The following is a 10,074-nucleotide window of genomic DNA, read 5'->3' as shown; positions in this document are numbered from 1 at the left end:
TAATGATATTTATTATAGTAGAGTTGTTTCTATTTCATACTTAGATATATATATATATCTTTTATTTTTCACTTGTTTCAGTCATTAGACTGTGGCCATGCTGGAGCACTGCCTTGAAAAATTTTTAGTCAAATGTATTGACCGCAGTACTTATACTTTTTAAGTCTGGTACTTATCCTATTGGTTTCTTTTGCCAAACTGCTAAGTTACAGGGACGTAAACACACCAGCATCGGTTGTCAAGTGCTGGTGGTGGTGGTGGGGAATGAAAACACACACACACACACACATACATACACATATGGCAGGCTTCTTTCAGTTTCTGTCTACTGAATCCACTTGCCCAAAGTACCATGCAGTGAGATTGAACCTGGCACAATGTCGTTGGGAAGCAAGCTTCTTACCACACAGCTGCACATACACACACATATATTCATATACATAAAATATACATGCATGTATGGAAATATGCACACATATACATAAGTAAATACAAATACATATACACACACACTTATACAAACACCATGTAAGTAGCGTTAATAATCAAAAACAAAATTCCATTAGGCAGACATCACAGACGCAAAGCCTCTATACCAGGGGGAGGCAAACTTATATGACTTTGCCATTTGGAGTGAAGCTTAAAATAGATCTTGTGAGCCAGATCGGGATAATTATTCCTAAAACCCTTAAAGTAACATGAACAATGGGACCAATATACATTATAAAAAAAACTTTATTTACGAAAATTTTTTCTCTTTCCTCTCAATTTTGGCACAAAGCTAGCAATTTTAGGAGAGTGGGAGTTCGTTGATTACATTGACCATGGTGGAGATTGATCTCGGAACCTACAGAGCCAGAAAGAAAAGCCTTAAAAAGCATTTCGTCTGATGTGCTAATTGTTCTGCCAGCTCCTCAATGGAAGGGGAGGTGTCCGAAAAGTGTCTGTACAGAGATGTGAGAGGGCATGTTCATAGCATACAGATATATACATACATACATACATATATATAGTTATACTTGGTGATGGTCATATTTTGCCAATCAAACAAACATATGCACTATATATATCTGGTCTTCACTTCAGCTTTATTATCATTTTAAGGGAGGGTTGGAGTGTAGCTGAAGAAGTCACAGAATGTGTGAGGAAAGAACTTGGACAAAGAAACTAAGATAATAATAACAATAAGAAGAAGAAGGCTGAAGTGAAAACTAAATATATATGGGGGGTGTGTTTAATTAGCAAAACAGGAAAATAGGACTATCTTCAAGTGTAACAATATCTGTTTCAACACATGATTTCACATAAAAAATCTTGCAAAACAAATACATAAACATACATATACACACACACGTGTATAAATGTCAATATATATATATTTTTTCTCCGTGTTTTCCCCCACTTTTTTTTCTCTCCATGTTTTTCTCCATGTTTTCTCCGTATTCTTTCTGTTGAAGAGCGTAGCTCGAAACGTTAAAGACTTTCTGTATTCCCGAGCGTTATACTAATACATCCTTTTGTTGTTTACACCACCTGTCCTCGTCTGTTGTTGTTTTTTTTCATAAATTCTCCCATATATATATATATGTATATATATATATATATGTGTGTGTGTGTGTGTGTGTGTGTGTGTGTGTGTATTGGGTAGTCAAATAAATTATTTTCATGTGTTTTCAATTAGCATAACTTAAATTTTTGTAATTATTTTTTTTTTACAAAGCAAAAAAAAAAAATGCAGGTTGATGGTTAATACTATCATCTTGTATTTTCAATATTTCTTTGGGAAAATTTCCCAAGAAACGGTGTTGGGCACTGACCTTCTCTGTTCTCTCTCTACAGAACAAAGTCGGCTCACAACAACCATCAACCTGCATTATTTTTTATAACTCACATTGTTTTTGGTTAAATAAAAAACAATAGAAAACAAATAATTAAAAACATTCATATATATATATATACATATATATACACATATATATACATATATACACATATATACATATACATATATACACATACATATATACACATATACATATATATATATATATATATATATATACACATATACACATAAATATATAATCTCAGACAATGCGTCATGAAAATTGTGTGTGTGTGTGTGTGTGCAGTCCTATTAAGCAGGAGTCCTTAGAATGAGGATGGAGATAGGAATGTCCAAATGAACACCTACAGTTCTTGAGATCAATTCTTGATAGAAATGTTGCAGCATTTCAAGTACAAAACATGTTGATGTTCCTATCAGCAGAATCCTTTTAGTAGTACACCTGCACAAAGAAAAAAAATTACCATTTAGCTCAGCATGTATAGACAAAGTGAAGAGGAAACAGGTCACAGCTTTTAGTGTACAAATTTATAAGCTTCTTTTTTGTTGTAATATCACACGCAAAGTAATATTTTCCCATAGCCAGACATGTTTTTTCAGGATATTGGAAAAGAATAACACAGCTTATATGACAGTGACGTTCATTTTATAAGAATCATACAATACTGGCACTCTGTTGGTTACAATGATGAGCGTTCCAGTTGATCCGATCAATGGAACAGCCTGCTCATGAAATTAAAGTGCAAGTGGCTGAGTACTTCCCAGACACGTGTACCCTTTAGTGTTCAGGTTATTCTATCAAACGTAATGCTTATTGATTCACATTGTTTTGAATTAATCGTTCATTATCTCATATTCTCGAGATTTTGATGATGTGAGTGTTTATTGTAGAATAACATTGTAGAGTAGGTGTGAGACCCTGGATCTGGTCAGTTTGAATATAAAACAAATGGAAGATTCTGGCCAGATGAAGCCAGCTCAAATGCTAAAGGGTTAACGTAATTCTTAGGAAGATTCAGCATGACAGAGAATTTGACAAGGTTGGCCCTTTGAAAAATAGGTACAACTAATTTTCGCCAGGTGAGTGGACTGGAGCAACATGAAAAAAGTGTCTTGCTCAAGGACACAATGCGTCGCTGGGAATTGAACTCACAACTTTACGATCGTAAGTCGAATACCCTAACCACTGCACCAGGCACCTTCATATTACAATCACACAAAATCAAAACAAGGACACACACACACACACACAACTGGGAGATGGGTTTTTAAGTTTCTGTCTACGAAATCCACTTGCAAGGTTTTGGTCAGCCTGAGGCCATAGAAGACACTTACCCAAGGTACCACTGAACCTGTAACTATGATGTGGTTGGGAAGCAAACAGCCATGCCTGTATCGACATATAATTCATCTTTTACTTATTTCAGTCATGACTGCAGCCAATGCTGGGACAGAGCCCTGAAGGGTTTTAGTCAAAGAAATCGACCTTAGGACTTATTTTGTTGTAGTACTTCTACAGGAACATAAACACACCAACACTGGCTGTCGAGTGGTGGCAGGGGATAAAGAGACACAAAGATATACACACGCGCACACACACACATATGGTGGGCTTCTTTCAGTTTCTGTCTACCAAATCCACTCACAAGTCTTTGGTTGGCCTGAGGATATGCCATGCAGTAGGACTGAACCTGGAATCATGTGGTTGTGAAGGAAGCTTCTTACCACATGGTCATGCAGGATGGAAATGTCTTTGACTTAAATTATGGTTGAATTAAGGTGGTGATGGTGGTGGTGGTATAAGGTCAGTTCAAATTATGGTTGAGCTTAGTGAAACACTAACAACAACTGTAATACCACTATGTGGCAATGCAACCTGCTAGAAGTAGCTGTGAAGTCATGTTTAAAAAAAAGGAAGAAAAGAGCAGATAATGTTATCTGTGGTACACTGTATCTAGCAAAAACAGATGGAATGGTCATGGCTTGGAATGTCTCATGGGTTTGCTTAACCAGTGTTGAATTGGAGATTAAACAACAATAATAACAACAGTAACATCAATGCATGATTGAATAAAGCTCTTTATGATATGTTCAACATGCTAGAAATAACAGCCAAATCCCACACTACCATCTTTAATAAAAAGGGGGAACACATTGGATAATGCATGAAAAATAGTAAATGAAAGATGGGATGGCCATGGATGAAATACTTTGTGATCATAGGTATAGGCACAAGTGTAGCTGTATGGTTAAGAAGCTTGCTCTTCAAACATGTGATTTGAGTTCAGTCCCAATGCGCGGCACCTTGGATGAGTGTCTTTTATTACAACTCCAGGCTGAGCCAACCCTTGTGAGTGGATTTGTAGATGAAAATTGAAAGAAGCCTGTCATATATGTATGTGCGTGTGTATGAGTACGTACGCATGCATGTGTGTGTGTGTGTGTGTGTGTGTGTGTGTGTGCACCCTTGTCAAGATATTACGAATTGGCTGTAAAAGAGTGTAGAACCTGGCTTGGAAAACAGATGAGGGTTGGTGACAGGAAGGGTATCCAGCCGTAGAGAATCTGCTCCAACAAATTCTGTCTAAGACTACATTATCCAACATGTCCTATTTGTCTTCCTTTTCATATGTTTGGAAGCAAGTTGCTGTTTAGCTCCTGGTCTGTCCCAACTGAATAGATGAGGTCAAAGCTGATTAAAAAACAACAGTAAACTGTAAGATAATTAGTCTTAATTACTAAAGAGAACAATGATAATTATTGTTAATATAGACAACATGTTGCTGATGATGGTAGTAAAGGTAGTAACTGTGTCAACTACCTCTGTCACCATCAAGTTTACTACTACTGCTACAAGGAAATTTGGCTGCTATTTCTGGCAGATGACATGATTGCATTGAGACTCCCTTTTAGTGGTGGTGGTAGCAGTAGTAGTAAGTTTGATGGTGGCAGAGGTAATTGACATGGCCGCCGCCACCACCACCACCACTAAAAAGGGTGTCTCAATGTAGTCATGTCATCTGCTGGAAATAGCAGCCAAATTTTCTTCAAATCACACCCAAGAATCTTTATAAAGGAAGGACATATCATGCATCAAAAAACCGCAATTATTATCCTATGTCTGACATTAAGAAGAGCTGATTGTAATGGGAACACCTCTGATCATAGATCTGCTTAACCAGCACAGACCTGGGGTTAAACAACAACAACAATTTGCTACCAACATATGAAAAGAAGGAAAGATAGGACATATTGGATAATGTAGTCCTAGATATATTTTGCCTGAATAAAAAAGTTGATGATGGGATGGTCAAGGTCTGCTGGATCCTGGGGTTAAACAAACCCACAACAACAATAACAGTAAAGGAATTTCGGATCTTTCTGAATTGACGGGAACCACTTTTCATCTATGTTTTATGTAGTGTTTTTGGTACCGAAACACTTTCAAACTTCGTATACTTGTATATTTTGTGGTATAGAACAGATAAAAATTTTTGTATTCAAAGTTATTTCATGTAAAAAATTGTCGTATTTCGGTAATTTCAACCAATCACTGACGTCTATTGAAGTGAAAACAATTACTGCCGTGGAATGTAAACAACATGTTCTAACGGTGTCATGGGATCTTTTCCCTTGAATAAAATTAGTGCCGTTGTTTATCAAACAACTACCCGTGTTACTCTTATTTATGACATTGTTCGTGCGTTTGTACTGGTTTTAGCTTTAGGGTTTTAGGGTTAGGGTTCGGGTTTTAGAGTTAGGGTTAGTTTTAGGATTACGGTTAGGGTTATGATTATTTTTGCCATAACCTCACTCATAACCCTAACCCTAAAACACTATAACTCATAACCCTAACCCTAACTCTAAAACCCGAATCCTAAAACCCTAAACCCTTACTAGGGAATAACAATATAATTAACAGGGAATAATGATCTTGACACCAGCAAAAATTATTGTTTACAAAAACAGCATTAACTGTATTCAGCTGAATAGACGTCAGTGATTGGTTGAAATTACAGAAATACGACAACTTTAACATGAAATAACTTTAGAAGAAATTTTTTGTTAAGAAGGCTAAGAGAAAAAGATGTTTTATATGACACATTCTACCAGTGTTCCAAGTTTCAAAGTGTTTCGTTAAGAAAACAAGTGGTTCCCGTCAATTCAGAAAGATCCGAAATTTCTATGTGGTTGCTTAAACTGCTAGAAATAGCAGTCAAATGTAAATATCATACCCTATTGTCTTAAAAACAAAGGCATATTTGGATGATGTAGTCCAAGACACATTGAATCAGAATGAATAATGACAGAATGATTTATAAGTTTGCCTGATCAGGAATGACCTAGGATTAAACAACAGCAAGGAACGCAGTCACCAATGATTACAAAGAAAATGTAAACCAGAATTTTATTAGTAACCATGGCAACAAACAATGGGGTGGGATGGGTGGAGCTGAGAGAGAGAGAGAGAGGAGAAAGAGTGAGTGAGTGAGAGAGAGAGTGGCTGGGACCAGAGAGAAACACAGCATGTAAAGTTGAACTCACGACAAGAGGTGTTGTGTCATGTAACACCAAGGAGATGGCCCAGTATGTGATCATTGCTAAGACTGCCAGAAAATAGCAGCCAAAGCTCCCTCGTATCTCATACAACAAACTGAACTGCCTTCAATTGAGGACATGGCAGAGAATGAATTCCTAGGTCTTGAAAGAAGGATATCAGCTGGAGTGTGTGGAGGTAGGAACAACGAAGGAGCGGCTCGTGGACCAAGAGCCTTAACCCTTCTGTTACCATATTTCTGTTGAAATATACTGCCTTTGTTTCAATTAATTTTGGAAATAATGACGAATTTAGTAAAATAATTTTGTCATTATTAACCTGGTGTTTGAAACACAAATTAACATGAAATTTTGATGGAAGGATTGAATTAAGATCAGTTTGAAACAGGAAGTTTGTATCATAGAACCAAGGAGCGGTCTCTGGTGAGTCACAGAACACATAAACTAATACAATATTTAACCCTTTCACTACCATATTTATTTTGAGATGCTCTGTGTTTCTTTCAATTAATTTCAAATATAACAAAGAATTTAGTAAAATGACTTAGTTATCATTAACCCATTACCTACCAGTGATCTCATATGAGATCACTTAAAAATTACAAATTTCGTAATTATCTGTCAATATTTACACATATCTAACCTTTTTGCTATATCTACTAGGTATATTTCTCCGATATTCAAATAAGGTTTGCTAATTTTTCACCCAATATCTCGCTTATTTCTATTTAAAATGTTATTTTGATCATTCCAGCGTGTTTCTAAGGCTGTTTTATGCTAGAAATCAAAGTTTCATAAAAAAATTCCAGTTAATAGAATTATGGGAGGTAATAAGTTAAGCTAGTGTTTGGAACATAAATTGTGACTAAGGTTTGTTGGAAGATTGTAAGTCAAAACTTATGAAAACAAGACATTTATACTACAGAGCTAGAGGTAGTTTCAGTTGGGTTAGTATTGAAAACAAGACATTACAGAGCTAGAGGTGGTTTCAGGCAGGTTGGTATTGAAAGAGTTAATCCTTCTGTTATCATATTTCTACTGAAATACACTGACTTAGATTTAATTAATTTTGAAAATGATGAAGAATTTAATAGTCTTTGATCATTATTATCAAGCTGGTGTTAGGAACATAAATTAACATGAAATTTTGATGGAAGGTTTTAATTCAGATCATTTTAAAACAGAATATTTGTATCATAGAACCATGGAAAGGCCTCTGGTGAGTCACAGAACATAGAGACTGAAGGAATCATTCAATATTTAACCCATGACCTCCCATAATTCTATCAACTGGAATTTTTTCATGAAACTTTGATTTCTAGCATAAAACAGCCTTAAAAACACGCTGGAATGATCAAAATAACATTTCAAAATAACATTTTAAATAGAAATAAGAGAGATATTGGGTGAAAAATTAGCAAACCTCATTTGAATATCAGAGAAATATATCTAGTAGATATAGCAAAAAGGTTGATATGTGTAAATATTGACAGATAATTATGAAATTTGTAATTCTTAAGTGATCTCATATCAGATCACTGGTAGGTAATGGGTTAACCCTTTTGTTACCCTATTTCTGTTGAAATACACTGATATTGTTTGAATTAATTTCGAAAATGATGAAGAATTTAGTAGAATAATAGTCATTATTAAGCTGGTGTTTGGTACATATATTAACATGTTATATAGCCCCAGGTCAGCCCTACTTGAACAGACATTATGCTCAATGATGTTCAAACCATGAGCTCTCTGTCAGTTCCCCACATACTAGGCAAACCAGGGACAATATTATTAGAAAAGTGTCCTTCTCTAAGACAGTAGGTAGTATAGGGGTGTTAAATGAAGCAGATTGTGCTGCTGTTTCTAGCAGGTCAAACAATTGTGGAGTTGAATGGAGTGGGGGTAGGCGAGAACAAAGTCTAAATATGGTAGTGGTGGGGGTGAGGAAAGTGGACAGTGGAGAGGGGTAGAGGTGGAATTTGTAATTGGTGGTGATGGAAAGAGGAGCAGGTGGGGATTAGTAATGCAAGCTGTTGCTCATTCCCTATAATTACAGCTGGTCATCAAAGCAACCACAACCATCACCATTGTTATAGATGTCCTTGTCTTTATTGCTGTTGTTGCGTGTGCCCATCATCAGCAGCACCACCAGCAGTAACAGCATCAGAAGATAAAGGTCCTTCCTGAAGTTATAGGCTCATGGGGCTGGTTTCCCTGGTTTCTGTGCCATACAAAAGGGTGCTGAAAAGCTCCTGGCTTTTAGTACAAGAAAATACAGGAGGATCAACTAATTACGATTTTATTCAACACATTCCCCTCTCAGATTCACACACTTGCTGCAGTAGTCCTTCAGTTTTTCTGAGCCCTGAATGTGGGGCCCCTAACCAGGTCTTTTGTGATACCCTTATGAAGCCAGGAACTTTACAGCACTCTCCACGTATATATTCCCTACTCTGGATAGGAAGTTGGTCTGTCACAGAATTACTCATTTTTGCCAGCTGAGTGGACTGGCGCAATGTGAAATGAAGTGTTTTGCTCAAGAACACAATGTGTCGCCCGGTTCAGGAATTGAAACCATGATCTAGTGATTGTGAGACAAACACCCTAACCACTAAGCCAGACCAAAGCAAAGATACTTACCTGGGTAAGGTGACATCGCCGCACTCTTGAGCCACAAGAAGGACAGAGCTTATTAGACTGTGAAAGAGAAAGAGAGAGTGTAAGAGAAAGTAAGAATGAAAGAAAAAGAGAGAGAGAGAGAAGGACAGAGATAGAGAGACATACAGACAGATAGACAAAGAGAGAAACATACATCATCATTGTTTAACATCTGCTTTTCATGCTGGTATGAGTCGGAAGGTTTGACATGGAGCTGGCCAATGGAGAGCAGTCCAGACTCCAATTGTCCGTTTTGGTAATGTTTCTATGGCTGGCTGCCTTTTCTAATGATAACTGTACAGAGTGTGCTGGGTGCGTTTTACGTGCCGCCAACATGGATGGACTTACATAACACCAGCATGAGTGTATTTTTTGTGGCACTGGCAAGACAAAAACCTCTCAGCTAGAAGAGGGAGTTGGGGCATGGCTGGCCATAAAGGACATGCTTGTATGGTATGGATGGCCACAATTTTATTTAGATTGACATGTCTTCTCAAATACAGCAAATTGCCACAAGTCCCTATCCCTCACCATCTCCTCACTGAGGGTCAGCGTCTGAAGATGCTTTCTCATCACTTCGCCCACATCTTCCTGGGTCTACCCCTTCTGCAGGTACCCTCCACAATTAGAGACTGGCACCTCTTTGAGCAGCTGTCACCATCCATATCCATATATATATATATATATATTGGGGCAAGCGAAAGCGAAATCGGGATGGTACCTGTGCCCATCATCGCCTTTCTGGCACTTGTGCCTGTGACATGTGTAAGGATTTTCGAGCGAGATCGTTGCCAGTGCCCCTGGACTAGCTCTTGTGCGGGTGGCACATAAAATACACCATTTTGAGCGTGGCCATTGCCAGTACCGCCTGACTGGCCTTCATGCGGGTGACACGTAAAAGCACCCACTACACTCTCTGAGTGGTTGGCGTTAGGAAGGGCATCCAGCTGTAGAAACTCTGCCAAATCAGATTGGAGCCTGGTGTAACCATCTGGTTTCACCAGTCCTCAGTC

The 10,074-nt window shown here is 37.6% G+C and overlaps 1 long non-coding RNA gene across 1 annotated transcript; it reads right to left on the bottom strand.

The window, feature by feature from the left end:
- Nucleotides 1-717: 717 nt before the first annotated feature.
- Nucleotides 718-10,016, bottom strand: LOC128250622 (uncharacterized). Its single transcript, XR_008266649.2, has 2 exons — nucleotides 9,044-10,016; nucleotides 718-2,288 (listed from the first exon to the last, which is right to left on the bottom strand). It is a non-coding gene; the product is annotated as an uncharacterized LOC128250622 (long non-coding RNA).
- Nucleotides 10,017-10,074: the final 58 nt, after the last annotated feature.

Source organism: Octopus bimaculoides, chromosome 23 (assembly GCF_046866305.1).
Source record: "Octopus bimaculoides isolate indiv1 chromosome 23, ASM4686630v1, whole genome shotgun sequence".
Taxonomy (NCBI): domain Eukaryota; kingdom Metazoa; phylum Mollusca; class Cephalopoda; order Octopoda; family Octopodidae; genus Octopus; species Octopus bimaculoides.
Note: the sequence above shows the minus strand (reverse complement) of the source record. Positions and strands in the feature narration are given on the sequence as shown.